General features: G+C 49.5%; 1 pseudogene; it reads left to right on the top strand.

The window, feature by feature from the left end:
• Positions 1-320: 320 nt before the first annotated feature.
• Positions 321-1091, top strand: LOC120849890 (annotated as a pseudogene).
• The last annotated feature ends 21502 nt before the right edge of the window (positions 1092-22593 follow it).

Genomic DNA, 22593 nt, shown 5'->3' with positions numbered 1-22593 from the left:
GACTTCAAAAAGCCGTTGGAAAAAGCGGACCTTCGTAAGGATGTAGCAGGGCTAGATGTGTGCCAAATGGGACGCGTGTGGCTCTGCAGCTTAAAAAGTACGGCAGCGAAAGAACGACTGCTACAGCTTGGCCGGCTCACGTGAAGGGAAACCTGTGCGTCCCCGTAGACCCCCACCAGCAGGGAGTTCGGGAAAAGATACATTGGGTCCCGTTCGACGTGTCCTACGGCACTCTCCAGAAGGCGCTGGACGAGTACGGCACAGTTCACGAGGTGACCAAGGAGAAGGGGCGAGTGGAAGGCTTCGAAGACATCGAGTCGACCACCAGGATCGCTAAACTGACACTCAAGGAAGGCAAGACGCCGGAGAGCCTACCTCATCATCTAGGGCTTGAGGGGGCACGATCCTCGTTGTCGTACCCGGCCGGGCACCGCTATGCCTACGGTGCCGAAGGCAAGGTCATATACGACGCGATTGCCGTATACCTCAGTGCGGACAATGCCGTGGCTTCGGCCACGTGGCCCAAGACTGTGGACGCACGTACGCGAGTGCTGCAATCAGTCGAGCGAGCGACGAGAGATGCGACCTCATCATGAATGAGGTGGAAGCAGAGGAGGCCGCAACATCGTCGACGCCATCGGAAAGGGCACAGCAGGACAAGGCGACAGTCGAAGGACATGATGACAAGAGGTGGAGGCTACATTCCAGGACGGGAAGCGCACAGAGACGGCTCCTGAAGTCAACGAAAAAGTGGGACAGGCGACAACGACTGGAATACCTTCACCAGAGGCAGTGGCAGTGTTGGCGATGGGAAGCCCCGGTCCCGAAACAGCGGCCATCCAGTGTGAACCAGCCATGGAACTGGATCCCTCAAAGGTGAAGCGGCGACTGGACGACGAGTCTCCGAAAAATGTCGCACCCGTACAGAGTGGTCAGAGGGGGAGTTTCAGCTGATTGGAAAAAAGGGTCGCTACGTCAGCAAACTAAGGTCCTCGTCGCTGACCCGCGATGTGGGTCGGTCGCAGCGAGTACCGACCGTGGTACGGTATGACGAGAAGGGTAATCGCTGGAAGCAGGGTTTGACGCAATAAAACGGCACAACGGCACAACTAACGTCTGGTCTGCGCATAGGGACCCTTAACGTCAGGGGACTTGCGGCACGCCGCCGACAGTGTCAGCTGAGTCACCTTCTTGAGAGGGACCTAGACGTTTTTGCGGTTCAGGACACGAAGGTCGAGAGTGAAAGTCAGGCAGAGTTTTTGGTGAAACCGTTTACGTCAATGCACAATGTCTGCGTCAGCCATGCTGTAGGTAAATCAGGGGGATGCTGTCTGTTCTTGAGGAGAGCTGCTGGGCTCATCGAAGAGGATGTTGTGTCGTGTGAATCGGGAAGGCTTGTTCTCTGCGATTTTTTTTCCTAAATCAAAAGTGGAGGGTTATGTGCTTTTATGCGTCAAACGTGGAGATTGAGCGACGAGCCTTTTTTGAATGTACTGACCGATTTGTAATCAGTGACCGGTTTACGATGTTGCTGGAGACTTTAATTGTGTATGTATGCCAGAAGACCGGATAAATCAAAGACAAAATAGTGATAGGTCAATTGAAGTTTTAAATCAGGTTATTCAAGATACCGGATTCGAAGACCTGGTACCGTGTATAACACCGAGACATCGGGTCCTTTACACGCACCACCAAGGCAGAGGTCATGCCAGGCTTGACAGGGTTTATGTTTCAGCGGATTTAGTACCCCAGTATAACGATTTCGCGGTCAGTCATGTCTCGTTCAGCGATCACAGTGTGGTGAGCTTTACCTTGGGGTCAGCGTAAGAAACAATCTAGCTTTTCGGGGGAGCTGTGGAAGTTAAACGCAAAGCTCCTCGAGGACCAAGAATTGATAGGGAAAATCGAAAGTAAGCTAGGCAGACTAGAAGGCGATTCGGAAAATAACATATGTGAGGAGTGGGAACTATTTAAACACCAGGTTAAGATTGATGCGATTGAAGGAGCAACTAACATAAAGCGGGAAAAGCGAAGGGTAGAGAACGGTCTTCGACATGATTTAAAAAGGCTTTATGCAGAGGAGGAGAGAACGCCAGAAGCCGTCAACGACGACATAAGCACTATCAAAGGCACGCTTGAGAAAATATATGGGGAGAAATATAAAGCGACAATCGTTCGAGCCCGTGCGAGATACTTGATTGTCTGGGAAAACGCCAACAAAGATTTGCACTTGCGCCGGAAAAAGGTATGCTAGCTGGAACCGCATTGAAGAAATAGAGTACACAGGGGCAGTAACTCGAAATCAGGACAGTATTCAGCATGCTTTTTTGTGTATTATACACATTTGTTTGAAAAGAAAATACCATAAGAAAAGGTGCTTGATAGGGAATATCTTCCAAGTCAGCTGATGCTAGATAGCGATACCACGATGTTTTAGAAGATCCGATTAGTTTATCAGAAGTCAAAAGAGCGATAGATCACCTAAGCGTAGGCAAGTCACCGGGACCGGATGGTTTGAGCACGGCTTTCTATAAGAAGTTTAAGCCGCGGATTGCACCGGTTCTGCATAGGGTTTTTCTCAGTCCTATCAAAAGAAAGAATTACCACTTTTTTCTTGTGCACGCACACAGTCTTGATACTGTTGCGATAGGCCTTGGCGAAGGTCACGTCCTTCCTTCGCCTTCCCTTCTTTTCCACCAGGCGGGGTTTGGCCTTCGCATTTAGGATCGGCGACCGGCCGTCTGAGCCGTTGTTGACAGAACACGTCGCCCGGCGCCGCGTGGACGCCGCCACACCTGGGAGCGGAGCTGAGCCGGACTCTTCTCTCTGGCTGCGGGGGTCAGTCCATCCAGGAACCAGCTGCCCTACCGGGAGAGGATTCCGGGGGACGACGCCGGCGGCGGGACTTCCGGCCGAGTACGTTCGGCTCAGGTTTTCGTCCTGCGCCACTTGCGGATTATCCCGCTAAACCTTTCCCGAGCCACGACGCCGTATAATGAGGGGATCATCTCCATCACGGTCAAAGTCTCACGAGCTGACAGCGGACCCTTCGTCACCAACTCCTGGCGCGGCTTATCGAGGTCAAGAATGACCCGGCGCCGGATTGGGAAGCCCGTCCGACGCTGCAGTGTGTGCGTGTATGTGTGTGCGCGCTCGAGAGGATGAGTGGGGGCGGGGCCTGAACATGACGTTCGTTGGCAGTTCGGCCACCATTGGCTGCCAACCGCTGGAACATCAACAGCGACTGCATAAAAAGAGCAAACGAGAGGCCGCAGGTGTGCTCTCCGACGAACAAGAAACTTCTGTACATATGTATTAAAACAGAGTTTATCGCGAGACACCCTCCCGTCTCCTGATGTCCCTGCCTGGAGTCGGCCTGCGGTTCCTGTCCTCGCCTGGCCCTGCCTGAGGCTGCCTGGGGAACTCCTCGGTCGCAACAATACCGAAGTGTAATGACGCCGATAAGCTTCACAATACTTGTAATTACAGAACAATAACCCTTGCCAACGTTGACTATGAAGTGCTAATTAGGGTTTTAGCCAGTAGGTTGCAGCATGCTATATGGAGAATAGTAGGGCTGCACGAAACCTAGCCGTGGGATAAAATGTGGTAGCATTGGCACAAACATACACACCACCCGAAGTGTTCTAGATGTCTCTGACGCGCAATATGGGAAAGTAACAATACTTCAGATAGATCTTCAAAAAGCATTTGATCGGGTGAGCAACGATGTTCTGTTTTCTGTTTTACAACATGTGGGAGTTGGCTCTGTGCTGCTTGAGGGGGTAAGGATGGCATATGTAAACTGCAAAACTAAACTAGAAATAATAAACCAGTTAGGTCGGGGAATAAAGTCCGCTCTTCAGTGCTGCAAGGATGTCCATTATCAACGTTGCTTTTCGCAATCTACCTAGAGCACTTCTGCCGATGTGTCATTCAATCTCAGAATATTTGGGGTTTTACACTACAAAAATGTGACATTAAAATATTGGCATACGCCGACGACGTTGCCATTTTGTGTTCGGACCCTCAAAGTGTTTTAGAAGCTGTTGAATTGACCAAAAGGTTTTATGAGGTCACTGCCTGAGTGACCTCATAACGGTGAATTGGTCAAAGTGCGTGGGGCTATGGCATGGTGAGTGGACGACTGCTCCAGTTGTTTTTGCGAATGTTCAATGGTCACGGACGCCTTCAAAGTACGTAGGAGTTCGTCTCCAACATTACCGTGAGCCCAAAGATTACTGGCGAGAAGAAATAGCTAAACTTAAGGCCACTGCCGAAAGGTGGGTACGGAGAGATTTATAAATTTTTGCGAGAACGACTGTGTGCAATGTGTTTCTTCTGTCCAAAGTGTCGTATGTCCTCTAAGTGCTGCAGTGTTCGAGAATCAACATTCAGCGGATTCACCGTGTATTTGCATTGTTTATTATGGCGTCCCAATGGTATACAACCTTTTTTTTAAGCCCAAAGCGGGGGGTGTAGGACTGCGCCACGTATTTGCTCGGCAACTCCTCTCACGCTTTATTTTTATCCGTGACCAGCGTGATCTCTTTCTTCGAACCGTTATTCAAACATGGCTGTTTGACGTTTTACCGGAATTTGTTGCATCGTCCTGTCGGGCACGGTGCGGAACGCGGTCGGGTTTTTTGCGCCAAGTTGTATCTGCCTGCCGTTTTCTGTTCGTTCGTTTTTCTATGAACTATTTGTCTTGTGTGTCACGCAAAAATTTTACGCGTGACCTAGTGGCTATATTTCTGTCCATGCCAACGTATAGGTCCATAGGCCCTGGGGCCCCGGGAGATGATGTGTTAGAGCGAGTCAAGTGCGCTATGGTACCAGCGGCGGTTAAAACTTTCTTCTTTAATTTACACAGCGAAACATTGTCAGTAAAGACTTTTTGGATGCAAAAGGCATGAACCTCAACTGGTTGGTAAATTGTAATTTGCGCAAGCAACCGGAGAGCATTAAGCACGTCTTTTTGGGCTGCTGGGATGCTCTTCTTTTCTGGGACGTGCTCCAGCGCGACATAAAGAAAGAGCTCCCCCTATCACCCCAAGGAATCCGGTTCTTAACAATAGAGTGTGCCCCTGTGCCCTACGACATAATCATGCTCCTGGGGCTCTACGGCACATGGAATAGCAGAATGGCGGTGCGCCATGCTGAGGTTGACGCACGTTCCCCCGAGAGTACTTAATTGAAAGTGTCAAATGGTTAAGAGAATGTTACAAAAAGATGAATACTGATCTGGACTGGTTGCCATTTCTGGAAGATTTAACTAAGCTCAAAACCTTTTAGATTAACCATCGCAATCAACTTCAGCCGAGAATGACTGACAGAGGCTTTTAACCCCTTGTTCATGGTAAGTAATTTCTGAAAGTTGCAGTTTTCGGGGCATCTCACTTTTATCAATATGGGTATCATATGTAACCTGGCAATAAATAAAAAAAGATCATGGCCTAACGGTTATCGCGCTTGCCTTCCGCGCAAATAGCCAAGTTTCGATGCCGGGCCGCGGGTATACATTTTTGTTGACTCTGTATTGTGATGCTTTGCTAAAGTCGAGAACCGTGTTGCTGATTCGGGGCTAGAATGTCCTACGCACCGAACCTTCTACGCCGATTGTTCCAAAAGCTCAACCGTTTCAGCGCCGGAGGAGTCCGCTCTATAGTTATGCCGCAATGGTCTGGAGAGCACCACCAGCCCCGCTCCCCTTCATGGCGGCCGCCCGACGTGAGCCTCCCGCGCCGCAATATCACCGACGCCAAGAAGATGGGGCGCACGTCTGCCGAGAACAAGCTGCACCAAGAAAGACCGACCTGTGGCGAATGGCCGACCGACGCCGGCTCTGCTACCACTGCGGCAAAGCCGACTGCATCTATCGTGAATGCCCCTACCGCCAACGTGGGCTGCGTGGGTTCCAGGCGAACAACGCGCACCCAAGGGACGGCGAACGCACTCACGACATCGAGGAGTGCATTCGACGTTCGCCATCATCAGCACCGCCTCTCCGCCGTGAATACCGCAAACCATCGCCAAGACGTTCAACGTTTCCAGCGCCACGACTCCGCCGCCGAGAAAACTAACTGCGGCTACGCCTGTAAATGGTGCTCCCGAAGACGACCGAAACCTAGAGCCTCCAAGAACGCCGGACTGCTTTCACGCTTCCGACGCTACGTATCGCAGCGAGGCTTCTGCAACGATGCCTAACAACCTAAACGTTGTTATCGATGGCCACGGCGCATCAGCACTCGTGGACACTGAAGCGGAATACCCAGTTTTGAGTGGGAGACCCTCTCGTCGCTTTTGAAAAGCGACGACGCCGTGGGGTCATATACAAACCGCTGGAGGACACCTCATCACGCCTGTCGAAAGGTTAACTACTCGCGTCGACATTCACGGTGAGACGTGCCTTTTGAATTTCGTCGTTCTCGAATACTGTGCGAGGGACGTTATTCTCGAAATTGACTTTATCTGCAAGTATCGCGCTGTCATCGACCTCGGAGCAAATCGGCTGACGCTACTTAAGCCTGTTTCGCCACCGGAGGAGCCCAGAGCGACGTCCTCCCTGATCCGAGTCCTCTCACACCAAGTGCGCATAGCCCTGCGGTCAAATGCGTTTTCGTACCCTTAGGGATCGATGAAACTTTCTGAGGAGAAGTGCTGCTCGAGGAAAGCCTCCAGTTGCTTCATGAAAGATGAATCGATGTCGTAGGAAAAGTAACAAAACTTCAAGGCGGATGCGCCGGGGACCTGGTTACAAAATTCCAAGAAGAGCTGCAGCACCTTACCAAAGGTATCGCCGTGGGCCACATTGATGAACGCGAGAACTCAGCAGCAATCGCTGAACTTTCTCAAGAGTCGACTTCATGGCAATACGAGAGAAAGCCGTCCTCGGAATATGACATCGACCCGAAGTTTCCATCTACTGAGCAAGGACGGCAAGGACGGCTGTTTGATCGTCTGAGCGAATTTCGCGAGTGTTTCGCAACAACAGCAAGTGTGGGATAAACAACGGTAGCAAAGCACCTCATGTCACGATCCTTCTCGAACGTGGACGAAGGGGGCCGAAGCACCCGCCGAGAAGAGACGACAAGCAGCCTGGTTGTGAGGGTGGACGATGACTGACCGGGGCGGCGTACGCTCCACGGCGTTTATTGGCGCGGTGACTAATGTTGCCCGCCGAGCCTGGAGGCCACCGACGGGTGGACTTGAGGGGGCGCTACATACTGGTAAAATACCTCCCCCCCAGTTTGTTCTTCTAAAAAAAAAAAAAATAAAGAATTACCATGCACACGGCCGACACCGACTCGGCGTCTGGTCGTGCCAAGTCCTGGCCGGTCGACGAATAAGGTTACCCCGGCGAGTAACGGTCAGGTGGCCTTCGCTGCCGCGTACTCCGCCTGATCACCGGTGTCGACGGGCCGGGTGTGGCAACGCCGGGTGCTGCCTGTACCGGTCGCGCTCCATCCGGTGGAGCTGGAGGGACCGGATTTGGGAATGGCACCGGTCCAACTGGTGCCACAGGACTGGCGACGCTTGTCGCCTCCGAGGTGGGTGGCGCTCCACTGGCCGAGACGGGTGCTGTCGTTGGTCCCCCTGCGGGCTGGTCTTCCAGAACGACGGCCGAGGCTGCAAGCCAGGCCCCGGAGCGAGGCCTCACATGGTCGGCGTGCCGGTGCCTGGTGGTCCCGTCGGGCATGCGGACGAGTAGCGACGAGGCACTCGCTGGTTAGACCACATGTCCGGCAGACCAGGGTGGGCCAGGACGGACGCTCCTGGCATAGACCGACGCTCCCGGCTCCGGCAAAGGCCCGGGAAGGCACCCTAGGTCAGCAGCCAGCTTCTGCTTTAGCTTCTTCAGGAGCGCCGTGGACCGGAGGTCTGGATGCAAGACGTCCAAGGGTGTCTTGACCATCCGGCCCAGCAGAAGCTCGCAGGGGGCACGGTCAGTGATCTCATGTGGTGTGGTCCGGTACTGGAACATTCCCCTGGCCACCTGCGTCCGGAAATCTCCGGGCTGGTTCTTCTTGAGCTCGCACTTGATGGTCTTTACCGCCCGCTCGGCTGCACCATTGGAAGCGGGGCAGTACGGCGGAACCAGCATCCGACGAATTCCATTCTTCTGCAGCCAGTCCAGGTACTCGGCGCTGGCGAAAGCGGGACCATTCTCGGACAGAATAATGTCCGGCAATCCCTGCGCCGCGAAGACCTGCCGCAGCGCCGGAATGGTCGTGCATGCCGATGGAGTAGTGACTGGCAGTGCCTCCACCCACTTGGAGAAGGCGTCCACTCCCTACTGAAAAAAAAAAACTTTTGCCGCCTGTATGAAAAAAAAAACGGGTCCATACCGGGTAACAGTTTAGCCATACCGGTCACCAGTTTGTCAAAGGGGTCGCCCGTATGGCTCAACGGGGTCCCCCGTATGAGCCATAACGGTCACCTTTTTGGGCAAACAGGTCACTTCTTTGGAAAACGGGTCACCCTTCTGGACAAATGGGCCACCCGTTTGGGCAAAGTTGTCGCACGTTTGCTCAAACCGGTGACCATGTTGCACAGACGGGTGACCGGTGACCGGCATACTGTACCGTTTTAATCAAACGGCTCTCGAGAGCCGGTTTGATATTGAACGTACAGATCAGTGGCGTGGGCACGCCTGTTTCAGCCGTCGCAGCCAATGTTTCCGGAAGGCTGGGAACGCCGGTTCATCGATTTCAGATCGTCCGCGTAATGCAAGTAACTATATTTATATTTTAACTGCTATGATGTTCGCTTATACTCCAACTAAAACTAACAATTTTTTTACGTAAGTCGCGACGTTGGTGAGCCGATATTTTTGACAGAACTTTAAAATTTTGTCCATCTTTGTTGCCTCAATTTACTTATTCAGCTCGAATCTCTCTCGCAGAAGACGCGACGGCATGAGGAATGTACTTCTAAAGTCCGTTTCACTTCGTTTCAAGACAAAGCGAAGGTAGCGCGCGAACACGCGGCTGCAAGAACATCGAGCATTGCGAGAGCACGCTCGCCGTTGCAGCAGTCTAACAAGCTCGCGCTGAGCACTTCGTTCGCTCAGGCGGAAGACGAGATTCTGGCCGCCACTAGGGTGCCTTCATGTGCGCTTTGCTTAGGGTGGAGACATCTGGCCTTTTTGTCTCACACTTTTATTTTTACTTTTTGTTCAGAAGCGCTTGAAAGAACGTGTCCCTGCACGCGCTCGTGGCGCTGACTGTGCTCCGGCGACATTTTGTTTTCGTCGATTTCTTTGTACTTTACCCGTGAGCGCGTGCTGTCGGCATCGGGTACTACAAAGGGTGGCATCACCCTAAACAGAAGGACATTGAGGCACACTAGCCGCCACCATTTCCTGCGTTCGAGCATGCTGAGATGCGCGCGCGCGCCTGCTTTCCGAGGCTACCAAAAGCACGTCTCACTGGAATGCCTGAGGAGAGGGTTCGGAGCTGTCTCGGTGTCCTCCGCCTTCTACCGCACCCCCTCCCTCCTTTCTTGTCACCCCTGTCACGTGACCCGCAGCAGCGCGCGAGCTACACTCTGAGAAGCATCAAGATCCGGAAGAGCGCGGCTTGCAGCCGCTTTTTTCTTTGTCTGCTTGTTGTCAGCTCCAGCTTGAACTTCGCTCGTCCTTTCTGCTTCAATCTGTCGCCTAACCCTGCGGTCTTATTGGGATGTCTCTCGACGATGTATTGGATGTGCACCAAAGCTCTCTGTGTTCGTAAAGTCTTACGTGTATATCGGCAATGAGCGATTCTTCAAAGAAGTCAGGAATCCTTGCGGTTTGGTTGGGTTCGGCAAATGACAGCTTGTGCGCCGCATCGTGTTGAAACTTCCAAGGAGCCGTTCCCTCTCGTTTGTGTTTGTGTGGTTGTCCTGCTTTGACCGCGTCGATAAATATCACGGATTACATTTTTCAAGTCCGCTATTATTATGGTAAGTGTACTGCAATCTACTTCTTGGCAACGATTGACCGTTCTACACGTACTCTTCCAGATTATCTATAGAATTATGCAGCCCTTATTCACGCGGCAGCCGGGAAAATAATTTCCCGGCTGCTGAGCACTACATTTTCGTCTCAAAATAAAACTGCGTGCCCGCTAAAATGACCGCAAAAATGGCTCCCGAAAATAGTACAACCCAGTGGTAAAAACGGATGCCGCAATTGAAAGAGCTAGAACATACGTTTCGGAGCCCGTATTGGATATGCCGATGATTAAACTTGAATGCCAATATCAGTTGTATGACGCACAAACAACTGTGGTCCGTTGATGGCTTAGGATTTGTTTAAATGTTTGACTCAACATTGGCTTAAATGCTGGCAAAAAGGCGGTGCAACGATGACGTGAAAATTCGCCGAAGACACTAAAGCCCTCTTTCGTGTAGGAATTCGAAAGCATTATACCTCGCGCGTGAAATGTTTTCGAGTAATCTTTCTACTCGAATTAAAGTTGATTCTGCCGGTATTGTATTCGTTGTGTGTGTGTGCGTCATCCTTTTGCTCTAGCTGTCGTCTGGCGGTGACATCACGCCCTCAACTGCGCAGGTGCGACGCCCTTGCTGGCTACACAGCTTCTATAAAGAAACAGTTGCGCTGCTGTGCATTTCTTTGTGTTCTATTTTTCGACGCGTCCGCTTTGACTTTGAGCGCCCCTCCGTCTACCCTGATGAATCATCCGCTTTGCTGTGCCTTTTTTCGTATTTTATTTTTGATTAGCTCTAGGGAAAAAACACTGAGAAGTGTCAATATTACATTTGGACATTTTAAACTGATAAGTGCATCGTATCTGAGTTCTCTCGATGCGCGATATGTTAATCGACAATCCGGGTTAAAGTTATACAGGTGATGAGAAAACATAAAGAAAAACTTTAGTCGAGCAATTTTTGGACGGACGGAAAGGAATGGGGGATTTATTCTGTACAGCATATCTGTGACAGAATCATGTAGCTCGTATTTGGATAGAATATATTGCACCGCCTTCCTCTAAACTTGTTGGAGTTCACCCGTTTGATTTTTTCTACAGGGCAGCGTACTCCAAGGTAGGCCTAATATACGTTGTGTGGGCCATTAACTTCACTTTAGGTGGAGCACTGCCCAGATTTCTTCTTAACAACCAAACTTTTTCATTGCTTTGTAACATATTTCATTTATTTGCTTGATCCAAATTATGTCATTAGAAAGTGCCACACCCAATTTTTTTTTAAAACTCGCAAGTAAAAGAAAGAACATTCTTAGTTTTGTTAGTTATTTCTGAAAACACTCATTTTGCGTAATAATTTTCATCTTCTATTTTGAGCACCAATTCTGAATATACCCAACGAATGCACTTGATTTGCTCTGGTCGGTCTTCCTCCCTGATTTTTTAGTATACCAGAGAATTATCTGCAAATAGCCGCACAGTAATCCCTTGGTTTATTTCCACCGCGATATCAATAATGTAAATTAAAAATTATACTGGCCCGAGTACTGACCCCTGGGGGACGCCCGAGGGCACTTCAGATGCTATTGAACAGTCACCGTTAACCCCTACATACTGCATCCGATTAAATAAATACGCCCTGATCCACAATATCACGCTATGATTTACACCATGCAAAGAAAGTTTATGAAGTAATCCAGTGTGTGATACTCTATCAAACTCCTTAGAAAGGTCAAGGCATATCGCATCAATCTGTCATCTCTCATAGAAGAAGCGGCAAAATCGTCTAATATTTGTACGAGTTGCGTCACCGTCGATAGCAGCTAACGAACCCATGTTGGTTAGAATGAAAAAAAAAATGTTGAAGGATATAAAATACTGGTATAGTGATTCAGAAATAATATGCTCAAATAATTTGCATATTATGCACGTTAGAGATACGGGCGGTAGTTTTTGATATTATGCTTACCTCCTAGGTTAAAGAATGGTACGACACCCGCACTCTGCCTATCGGGGAGGGGCGTGGTGTTGTTTTAGTGACGTTTGGAAAATGAGGGTAATATATTTTTAAACATTATCTGTATATCGTTTGAAAAGCTCGTTTGGTGACTTCTTTACGTCTAAGATTAGTAGTAATGAAAAGACTCCCTCTTCAGTGATTATTAAATCCCACATAGTAGTACTTACCGCATTGAAGTTGAACTCCTCTATAGCATCGTCTGTATTAACAAACATACGATGAAAAAAGTTCGTAAACCTATCGGAAATATATTTTGGTTCGGTCACAATTTTATTATTGTCGGTGATATTTTCTAATCATTCTTTCCGAGGTTTTAAGTGACACCAGAATTTGTGGGGTGAATTCCTCATAAAATTCGGTAGGGCGTCAAAAATAACGTACCTTCGCTAAACTCAGCTTTTTCTTTAAAATATATGAAAGCTCGAGGAACTCTTCCTCCTTTTTTTTTCTTTAACAACGTTTGCCATTTTATTTTACACTTGAGCTGGTACGATCTCTCGGGTTATCCATAGATTAGATTTTTTATTGGTTTGTTCCGTTTTGGTATAAAATGTTCTAAGAATTAGGTAACAATCTGTTTAAAGTCAGCACAATAAAAATCCACGTTACTTGTACCATCGAAAGTTGAAAACCGAAAAAAGAACAGATTGAGGTAATCTAGCGCACCTTCGTCGTTCGTCTTAGAAAAATTAGGCACTTGGATAGAACACTCTGTTTTTTTGCAAATTTTAGCAGTCTTGAAACACGACAATATAATTCATGATCTGAGATACCCTCTTAAACAGACACATCATACTTGAGTAAATAAATACTTACAAAAATTAAATCTAACAACGCGCAGCTCTTTCCAACTTAACGAGTGAAACCCGTAACAACTTGCGTCAGGCAATCGTTAAATGTAATATTATCGTGAAGAAGTTCGCTATTAATTACATCTATATGCCATTCATCAAGCTCATCCAAATTAATTCTAGGCAAGTTAACATCCCCAGCCACAATTAGTCTGGTTCCGAGTCTAATGAATATAATCGTATAGTGTTTCCAAGTCTGAATTAGGAGCATCCGGAGGCCTATAAAATGCACAGACGACGTAGTGTGCATTATAAAAGTTCATTTTACACTATATACATTCAACTTACTTAATGTATTTCATTACTACAAAGTCGATGTTATCTTTAAGAATCAAAGCTACGCTCATCATCTCGTTTTCGTTTCTTTTCAAACCATCGTATACCCTGCTGGCTGTAACTCCATTACTTATTTCAGGGTGTAACCGTGTTTCTGTTACTACGACAACATGGGGGTTATAAAGCGTTAGTACATGCACGAGTTGAATAACTTTAATTGCTAAACTGTGCGCGTTTAGATTTATGACACGTAATTCCGGGTTTTTTTTTCCAGCGAGTCACCCTTCATTATTATCGGATCTATTCATTTTAAGTTTGACGCGGCAGTTATCCTCGTCATGCGCCCAGTAGAAATTATCGATTATCTTAATCTTATCTCCAACGAGCTTTAGCCGCGAGCCATTATACTTCTCTGCTCTTGCACTTTCCCAGAGAATCTTTCGTCTGGTTATCGTGGTCCGTGAAAAGTCGTCTGAAATAGACATTCTTGAAGCCTTCAATTGTTTGCAGTTGCGAAATATTCCTATTTTTTCATTGAAGTCTGCAAAGTTCAAGATTACTGGCCGAATTCTGTTTGGGTTGCTTCCGTCCAATTCGGTGCTGTCGACTTTACTGTCGATTTTACTGTAACTCTAAAGTAATCGACTTTACTGTAACTCCAAAGCAATCGACTTTACTGTAACTCCAAGGCGGTTTTGGAAAACATCGGCGACTACTTTCGATTTTCCATCTTCGTTTTTTTAGATGCGGAGCATCTCTTGCTCGGGTCTATGTCCCGCGGCGTCGTCGTCGTAGTCCGCCCTCACACTACGCATGTACAAGTCTCCTCCTTCCCTCTCTCCAACAGCTGCGCGTTACTCTCTCCGCTCTCCCGCTAGCGTCTACGGCGTTAACGTCATGACCATGTACCTCGCACCCAACCTCTCACGCACAGCCGTGGAGCAGTACATCGACGAGGCCATGGCTGACTACCAAAAGCAATACGCAGACACACATCCTTTCATGCACATTGGCGACTTTAATGTCAACGTCATGAAGAGCCATTGGATAGTTGAGTACATGTCATGACACCACTCGCTGGAACACGTATCATACGACGACCGGAAACAACAGCCAACTACCATTCACGGCACATGCATTGATCACGTCTTCATCAATTTCAAGATCCACCCACTGCATCAAGATCCCCTCACGGTTCACTTCAGCGACCAGAAAGCCATCCTCATCAAAGCAAAGTGTACACCTGAAGTTCTAGACGCTGCTCAATAGAGACCTTCGTTAAGCGTTTCACCTTCGTCTACGCAATTAAAAAAATTACACCATCTTCCGAGGGGAACCATGGGGTGATGCGGAGCATCGCGGAGTTTCCAACAACGTTCACGCGATGTGTGGTAACCAACGCAAGTTAACAACGTAATAACACGCAAGTTAACAACGTTACTAACAACGTTACTAACACCGTTAGTAACACCGTTAATAACGATCCGCGATGCTCCGCATCACTCCATGGTTCCCCTCGGGAAGATGGTGTAATTTTTTTTTTTCGTCTTGGTTTTCAGCGATACCAAAGATTGCCAAGTTGTTTCTTTGACTACGATCTTCTAGGTAGACATTTTTCTCCTGTTGGGTTTGAATGGTCGCATTCAACTTTTTGACGGTATCTTCAAGGCCACTGACTTTGGCGTCACTGTTGTTGACAGAAGTTTCAAGTTGTTTAATATTTATTGTGAGTTTGTCCATTCTTTTGTGGAATCTATTTTGGTTTTCTTTGATTTATTTAATGTCAAGGCTTATGCTTTTTTGGGTTTCTAGTATTTCGGCTATCATTTTTTCATTCCTCGTTCCTGGACTCGGGTTCAGCTCAACATCCTCGATAGGAGGAGCACCATCATTTCACAGCAATCGAGACACAACCGTAAAACACTTGGGGGAACGGCGGGACACTTAGGTACCGATTATGACTTCTACAAGTTGAGTATGTACCTCTTACGTGTACGAATGTGAAAGCATTGTAGCCCCGCTGGTGAAATGCTTTCGAGCAAGGTTTCTACACGTACTAAAGTTGCTTCTGCCGGTATTGCATTCGGCGTGTGTATGTGCGTCATCCTTCTGCTTGAGCTGTCGTCGGGCGGTGACTTCGCGCTCCCCCACTGCGCAGGTGCGAAGCCCTTGCTGGCTCCGCGGCTTCCATGACAAAACACTTGCATTGCTGTGCTTTTCTTGTGTTTTATTGCTTTGGCGCGTCCACTTTGACCTTGAGCGCCCCGCCGGCTACCCGGATGAATAATACGTCTGCTGTGCCTTTCTTTGTGTTTTATTTCTACTTGCCTATTTTTTTTAAATCTTCAGGCACAACGCTGCCGGCTTTTCGCGTAATTTGGCAATGAAGGCTTTCGCCTAAATAATGGTCAAATTTGATTTAAATATTGCTTGAATCGTGGTCCAATTTTGACATTAGTGAATGGTCCGCAATTGAACCAGGAAGCGCTTTCGAGGAAAACAACATTATGCCAATATTGGAGCCAATTTCTTCACAGTGTGCGGCCTATGTTGTCCAGCAATGGTTTAATGCTCGGGAACATATTCGTTTTAATACATTTTCTTCGTATGTGGACTGGTGTTGCATTATAAACAGAAACATCAATACCCTACTTGAATCTTCACTCGAATTCATTTATATAACTGTGTTAACCTAATATAAATATATTAAATGCACCAATTTTCTCTTTGATTTAGCCTGGCAACGGGTGAAATGGGCGGTGAAGGCGATATATGTTTCTTGAATTCTTTGGCCCTAAAATTAATGTTTATGTTATGCTGACAGCTACTATTTCTTGTTTCGCTGTCTTTATTTTCTTGATTTTTTTTTCTCAATATATACATTAATCTTAGCCACAAACATCTTACCTCAAATGTATTCACACCTGAAGTATTTTTAAAAAAAATCTTATATTTGAATAGAACTGCTCAAATAGCCTGAATATCGTCGCGAATTGAAAAAGATCGACAAGCGTCAAAGTAAAAATAAAAGTTTAATACGCGAACTTGTGCCAGAAACAAAAGAGAGAACGAGCCTCAAGAAATCTGTAGCGAACACCGAGGTGTAGGCAAATACCATGCAAGCCAATACTGGGAGCTCCCGCGGATCGCGGGCGAAAAGTGATCGCAGCGCCCCCAGCGAGCTCGGAGTCTTCGCTAGCAGACGAATTCTACACAATGCATTGGTTTTGCCTATCTCCGTGCGAGGTGACCAATGAAAACAAATTGTCACCGGTATTCACTGCTTCGAATGTTAAAAAGTAGGTTCCACCTCATGAGTCACGGGCATTTTCTTCGCGAGGGGTACATGTTACAGCTTGTAGGGTGCAATTTTCGGGCTCTCCCGAAGAAAACATTCCGTCAGAAGACTCAGAACTTATGTCTGCCAGGCAAGACACGAATGTACCTTCGCCCTCTTTCTTTGAAAAGGGCATTGCAAAAAATGTTTTAGAACACTGCTACGTTTCAACTTTACTGTGCATATCTATCAGTTCTTTTTGCTGTTGCAATTTTAATTTCTCAGGATTGTATTGCTTAAAACCGTTTCGTCGAATAGTCGAGCTGGCTATATCCTGATCGTCTCTGGATGAAGAAGCAAAAAGCAATTTCGAACAACGTACCTTCCTGCGATGTCAGTGTGCTCTGGAAAACGACGACCGTGCACATGCAAATCTGACGATATTACTGAAACTAATAAAATCGGAGTTACAAAAAAGAGCACCCGATGGACGGTCGTGCACCTCCTTCCATTTTTAAAGTCTACTTTTTTTATGTTTGAGGCGACGCTACGCCGCCGCGGTCTTTCCTCCTCCTGCGTTTATGTTTTTTGTTTGCTTTTCTCTTTCTTGTGCTTACTTGACGTTCGAACCATCGCGTATTTTGCTTTGCTTTGTTTGGCTTAGTTTTTACTTTCTTTCCTTCGCTTCGTCGTTTACTACCACCGGTTCGTCTGCTACGCTATGCCTGGACATTTGGAAGGCCGTCTGCAACTTTGTTGTTGTTGTTGTTGTTGTTTTTCCACTGTCGTCTATGATAACCTCCTACGTTCGCTTTCGATTGAGTTTTCGATCCGAAATCTTCATTTGTAATTTCAGTGATGTGATTGGCCTAAGCCGTTTTGAAGCACCTTACGGAGCAACCAAAACAGTGTTTTGGAGCAGCAAAAGTGGCTTTTCGAGCAGCCAAAACAGTGCTTCGGACACCAAAAATGGCTTTCGGAGCAGACATTCTTAGAAAAATAAAAATATTCGTTTTACGCGCTGGACAAACGAAGGGCACTCTGCTTCCTGAAATAAACGAATTATAGTCAAGTTTGACCACCTAGGAGTCTTTCAAGATGTAACTGAAATGTCAATGATATGACAGATTTTGCAATGCTTCAGTTAAATGATACCTATTGTGGGAACCACGGGTTCCCGCATCCCTATCTAGGCCTAGCTCAGGCAGGCCGTGGGACGTCGCCACGTGGGGGCGCGTCCCGGATGCGAGGGCGAAGCCGTACTCCCTGGTGGGCGCCTTTCCCTCGTCCTTCGCGGGTGATTTGCCTAAGGCACACCCTTCGGGATCATGACTTGGACGCGTCCGCCCCCCCGGGGAGCCACCTACATCCGATCCACCCCGGGCGTGTCCCTTCCCGCAGGCTATATAAGACGGCCCTAATCCAACGGGCGGGACTCTCGCTGGGGAGGCTCTGCTCGACGGAGCCTTCATATCCTTATCTGATCCTCCCCCTCCGTGATACTGTCAATAGCGGCAGCGCGGACTCCGACTGGCGATCCTGTCAAAAGAGACAGCGCCGTCATCTCCACCATTGTTGGCCTTCGGGCAAGCGTGTTGGCATTGCAGTCAATAAGCACGTCTTTATCCGGACCCAAGGAGCCTTCTGTGTTTCTAAATGGTACCCCCATAAAAGGGGAAACCCACAACTGGCGCCCCAACGTGCGGCCTGTCCGGCGACTGCAAACAAAGCAGCACTCTCGCAATCACAGCGAACCAGGCCAATTTCCGGCCAAGAACTTCGTGGACGGAGGGAGAGACGAATGCCCAAAACTTGATGCCACTCAACGGCTTTGTGGCCACATCAGCCACGCACGGACACAATGAGCAAGTGTCCTTTCAGCCGAGCTTCCCTATTGGGTATGACTCACAATGCCCGGAATGCAAGCGTGGCACTCCTTCTCGGAGCGCGCCAGCCTTCATCGCTGAGCCAAGCCCACCCGCGACTTTCGAAGTCAACACGGGTCCGACGAGACAAGAGTCAATGACTCAACAGCAGGCAAATGCAGCCTCTCACAGCTTCGATATCTTAACCTCAGACTAGCCGTCAGCTTCTCCGCACGGAGATAACACTGACGCCGTCTACGAGCCGCATCACAGAACAGCTGCTACAGGCGCAACAAACCACTTGGCGGGCCCATACAGAGGGAACAACCCGCCAGCCGCACATGCGGAGAGCGATTCTCACCACAGAGAAAACACGCTAGGCGTATATCACCCCCTGCTAGAAAACGCAGCTCGGGTGATCGAAAGCCTGACGGGCGCACTGCAAACAGCAGTTAGGCCCCCGCCGCCGACACGGCCACCGGTCAGAATCCCTATCCCGACATACCAAGGGTACGGAGACCGAGTGATTGCGACAGACTTCCTCGAAAACCTGAAAAAGTACCAACAGGCCATGGGAATGTCGGACCACGAGATACTTGAACGCATCTTGCCAATCTCGTTGGTGGACCAAGCGGCGCGGTGGCTCCGTCTAACCGGAAGCCAGCTTTCGTCGATCGAGCAGTTCCGCAAGGCATTTCGCCAGGAATTCCTCCCTGCAGACTACGAACGCAGGATGAAGCGAGAGCTCGAACAACGTACCCAACACCCGGACGAGTCACTGTTGGAGTTCGTTAGGGCGATGCAAGAGCTCTTTGAGCTAGCAGAACCCTCAGCGCCCAATGCAGAGCGGGTAGAGCGAATCATTTGACAATCTCACCCGACTTTTGCGGCGTATCTCCGAGGCAGTCGCTTTCGCGACTTGAACGAACTGGCCTCGGAGGCTCGGCGGATTCAGGGAGACATTCTTGCCGCACGAGCGTATCGTCCCCCACCCCCAGCATCAGCGGCACTCGAGCCGCGCTCCGCGTGGAACGGTGACGCGGCGTCCCGAAACAGGAGACACGAAGCCGCCCACTACGCAGACAAGCGAAGTCGAAACAGGTACGAAATATCAGATCGTGCGCTCGACCCGTACTCCTATGAACGGCGTGCAGCAGAGACTGCGCCGCAGTTCAACAGGCGAGATCGGACCACAGAGTTACCGACGCCACGGGAGGAAACGCGGCCAAAGCGTCCAAACACACAGGATGAAAGGCGCGGCGCACATCAAAGCGCACGACAGGACTCAAAAAAAGTCCCGCAACAACGTTGCTTTCGCTGTAATAGTGCCAACCATCTGGTTCGACAATGCCCAGAACGGCAGAACCCCGGTCCCCAACAGTCGGGAAACGAGCAAAGCCGCCGATAACCAACCCGGTGGCTCAAAACGGCACGGAGCAAGAGACTCTTTTGCCTACAGCCTACAGAATAGGCTTTCCGACTGGCACGCTAGCGCCATTTATAGCCCTCACGATTCTCGGTCGGACGTTCAAGGCACTGCTGGACACAGGAGCCAGCGCCTCGCTTTTCGGCGACGAAGTGTTGACCCACCTCCAGCAAAACTCAGTGCATATGAGGGAGGGCAACACGGCCTTTCGACTCGCGTGCGGTACCGCCCATTCAAGCGGTACTGTGTGGTTGGTTGCGAGATGGGAGAATCGAGTAAGACGGCAACGCTTCATTCATCTTCCCAGTCTTTCCGTTCCGATCATCCTGGGCAGAGATTTTCTCGCCAAAACAGGGATCGTGATCGACGTGAGTAGCGGTGGCTACCGAGACGGCACATTCGCACCTCTGAAACCCTTCTGCGAACCCCCAACGCCAGAAAAAAACACTAGTTGATGGGGCAGACAGCAGCTGCCAAAACAAGGCAAAAGAATCACAAAAACCGGGTATCCACCCCTCAACATGTACCCCGACGCGGTTGCAAACAAGCGCCGTAGCGTCGGAGGTCACCCACCTCCTGCTGACTGAGTCATGCTGCGGGTCAGGGCAAGAAAAAGCCCGTTTGTCGACATTATTGCGACGCTATGACGCCATGTTCACGGAGCGTCCCGGTTGCACAAACGAAGTGTGACACCGGATCGACACGGGCGATGCGCTTCCTCGGAGGCAAAACGCACGACCCGTCAGTCTGGCTAAACGAAAAGTCATTGACGTCGCCTTGGACGAAATGATCGACACCGGAGTTGTCCGGCGGTCAAACAGTCCCTGGGGATTTCCCATTGTGCTGGTCCCAAAAAAGGACGGCAGCTCACGGCTCTGCGTAGACTACCGCCGTCTAAATGACGTAACGTGGAAGGACGCATATCCCCTTCCGAGCATTCACTCGATCCTTTCCAACCTCGGCAGCGCACGGTATTTCACAACCCTGGACGCTAGCCGAGGCTACCTTCAAGTTCAAATGGAGGCAGGTGACGAGGCAAAAACAGCCTTTGTGGGTCACCGCGGACTTTTCGAATTCACAAGAATGCCCTTTGGTCTGTGCGGAGCGCCAATGACGTTTCAACACTTGATTGACCGAGTACTGGCAGAAGCCAAATGGAAACATGCAATGGCCTATCTTGACGACATTGTCGTGTACTCCAACACCTTCGAAGATCATCTACCAAATCTGAAGGATGTGTTCGACAGGCTAAAGGCTGCGGGTATCACTTTAAACCCAGAAAAGACCCAAATAGCCGAAACCCGAATCAACTTGCTTGGGTTCACGCTTGATTGCGGGCGCATCACGCCAAACCCGGAGAAGCTAAAGGCTATCCGGGAGTTTCCGGCGCCGACGGACGTAAACTCGCTCCGTCGCTACCTGGGAATGGTAAACTTTTACCGCCAATTCATCCCAAACTGCGCATCACTCCAAGCGCCACTGACACGGCTACTGAGAAAGACCGTGAGATGGAGTTGGGGTCCCGAGCAGGAGGCGGCATTTCGCTGCACCTCTAAAGCGCTCGAGGACACCGCTGAACTAAAGCTGTCCGACTTGAGCAAGCCTTTCGTGATCCAAACGGACGCGAGCAAACTGGGCTTGGGAGCGGTCCTGCTCCAAGAGCACGAGGAATGCTTGGTCCGGTAGCTTTTGCTAGCCGCTCGCTGACACCCGCTGAGGTGAACTACAGCACATCTGAACAAGAGTGCTTGGCCATTGTATTTGGCCTGAACACTTCGACATTTATGTCGACGGGACCACGTTCACGATCGAAACAGATCACCAGAGCTTAATATGGCTGTCCAGGCTTCGCGAACCCGCAGGACGGTTAGCGAGATGGGCCTTGCAACTGCAGAAATACGACTATGTCGTGCGGTACAGGAAAGGCAGCACAAACGTGGTGGCGGACGCACTGTCGCGAGCCCCCGCAGACTGCGCGAATCTTTCCGCGAGGACCCAGGCCGAGCCAATGGCAAACTCCGAGCCACGCGAAGCCGAAAACCAGTCCAAAATGGAGGCAACACCACAGACCTCCTCGGACGAAAACGTGAACCACATAGACGCAGTGAGAGCAGTGGGGATCGTGTTCAGCAAAGAAGAGCTACTGAAAGCTCAGCAGAATGACCCGTTTTGTCGAAAGGTAATCGACGAACTCTCGAGTGAGTCGGACTCCGTGGAGTCGGGCGGCGCGTCCGCCGGGCGTACGACTGCTCGTATTGCAGTAAACGCCGAGTGTCGGGATGTATCTGGTACTGGTACTGACACGCTGGATCAATATCTGCTGAACGCCGACGGGCTCCTGCTGAAGTATATCCCATCTGAGAAGGACACAGATAATGTTGTTCAAGGTGGTGGTGCCAAAAAGTCTGAGGTGCGCAGTAATGCGTTACTATCACGACTCGCACTTGGCCGGAGATGCGAGCGGCTTTAAGACTTACACAAAGTTATGCCACATCGCAACCTGGCCGGGCATAAAAAGGGACGTATTCCGCTACGCAAGCACGTGCCACATTTGCCAAAGCTTCAAACCAAGAGGCGGCAAACCTCCGGGCCTAATGCTGCCGATCCACAGCCAAGAACCATGGTCTTTGGCGGCTTGCGACGTGGTCGGGCCTTTACCAAGGAGCCCCAAAGGACACCAGTATCTATTGGTTGTGACTGACCACTTCAGCAAATGGGTAGAACTTTTCCCACTACGAAGGCTGACGGCCCAAGCAATCACTGAAAAGCTCATAGAGGTGTTCACCCGATTCGGGTTCGCTGAAGCTCTTCTAACAGATGGAGCAAGCTACTTCGTCGGGAAGGTATTTCTGGACGCTTGCAAGCGCTGGGCATCAAGCAGAGAACAACCGCATCCTACCACCCACAGGCGAACATCACGGATTGATGTAAGAGAAACATCAAACCGAT

This window comes from Ixodes scapularis, unplaced genomic scaffold, assembly GCF_016920785.2.
Source record: "Ixodes scapularis isolate PalLabHiFi unplaced genomic scaffold, ASM1692078v2 PGA_scaffold3__209_contigs__length_174095766, whole genome shotgun sequence".
Taxonomy (NCBI): domain Eukaryota; kingdom Metazoa; phylum Arthropoda; class Arachnida; order Ixodida; family Ixodidae; genus Ixodes; species Ixodes scapularis.
The sequence above is the reverse complement of the archived record's forward strand: the minus strand, read 5'-3'. Positions and strand labels throughout refer to the sequence as shown.